General features: G+C 42.8%; 1 pseudogene across 1 annotated transcript; it reads left to right on the top strand.

Moving 5' to 3' along the window:
* LOC306652754 (ubiquitin-conjugating enzyme E2 Q2-like) lies at positions 1-1,324 on the top strand (annotated as a pseudogene). The gene has a single exon. The product of its transcript is annotated as a ubiquitin-conjugating enzyme E2 Q2-like (transcript).
* Positions 1,325-1,529: the final 205 nt, after the last annotated feature.

The raw sequence follows: 1,529 nt of genomic DNA on the forward strand, positions 1-1,529 counted from the left end.
ATGTCCGTGTCAGGGCTCAAGACTGAGCTGAAGTTCCTGGTGTCCATCTTCGACAAGAACCACGAGCGATTCCGCATCATCAGCTGGAAGCTGGACGAACTGCACTGCCAGTTTCTGGTACCGCCGCCTGCGCCGCCGGGTAGCCCGCACTCACCGCAGCCGCCGCTCACGCTCCACTGCAACATCACGGAATCTTACCCATCTTCTTCACCAATAAGGTTTGTGGACTCCGATGACCCAACTCTGACGTCGGTTCTGGAACGTCTAGAAGATACTAAGAACAACAATTCGCTTCGTCAGCAATTGAAGTGGTTGATATGTGAACTCTGCAGATTATATAACCTTCCTAAGCACCTGGATGTTGAGATGCTAGATCAACCACTACCCACGGGTCAGAATGGAATAACAGAAGAAGTGACTTCAGAAGAGGAGGAGGAAGAAGAGATGGCCGAAGATATAGAAGACTTGGATCATTATGAGATGAAGGAAGAAGAGCCTATTAGTGGGAAAAAGTCAGAGGATGAAGGAATTGAAAAAGAAAATTTGGCAATATTAGAGAAAATTAGGAAGACTCAAAGGCAAGACCTTTTAAACAGTGCGGTGTCTGGGTCAGTGCAAGCTTCAGATAGACTTATGAAAGAGCTCAGGGACATATACAGATCACAGATTTATAAAACAGGGATTTATTCAGTGAAACTCATAAATGACAGTTTATATGATAGCATGTTAAACTGCAGAAGGTTGACCCTGATAGTCCTTTGCACAGTGATCTTCAGATCTTAAAAGAAAAAGAAGGCAGAAAATACATTTTTGCTTAACTTCTCTTGTAAGGATAACTTTTCCTTTGATCCTCCATTTGTTCGAGTGGTATTACCTGTTCTCTCAGGAGGGTACGTGTTGGGTGGAGGAGCATTATGTATGGAACTTCTCACAAAACAGGGCTGGAGCAGTGCCTATTCAATAGAATCGGTCATCATGAAAATAAATGCCACCTTAGTCAAAGGCAAGGCCAGAGTGCAGTTTGGAGCAAATAGGAATCAATATAGTCTAGCAAGAGCCCAAGAGTCCTATAATTCCATTGTACAGACACATGAGAAAAATGGCTGGTACACTCCTCCAAAGGAAGATGGCTAAAATATGTTGACTCTTACATGTTTGGACCAATGTTGCTTTAAAGAAAATCTTCCCAACATGCAGGTACAAGCTTTGAGTGCCCCTATAACAGCAGTACCGAAGATGTTAGCTAATAGAGATTTTAGTGGATAATCTGTCAACTGACATCCAGTATAAGTTACAGCCATTTCATTTTGCTCACTTCAGTTATCTTGGACTGAGCAGTGGGGCCTTTAGTGTATTCCTGATAAATACACTTCCTGGCCACTCCTTATCTCTTTTTCTTGAAAAGTGAAATCTTTTAAGCAGGCAAGTCAGCATCAGGTTACTGCAGTTCCAACTTGGCAGTGACTTTCCTATGTTGAGTCCATGGGTTACGAGGATTTGCAAAATACTGTTCCATTTAGAGCCAATAA

This window comes from Sciurus vulgaris (assembly GCF_902686455.1).
Source record: "Sciurus vulgaris genome assembly, contig: HiC_scaffold_570_arrow_ctg1, whole genome shotgun sequence".
In the NCBI taxonomy this organism is placed as follows: Eukaryota; Metazoa; Chordata; class Mammalia; order Rodentia; family Sciuridae; genus Sciurus; species Sciurus vulgaris.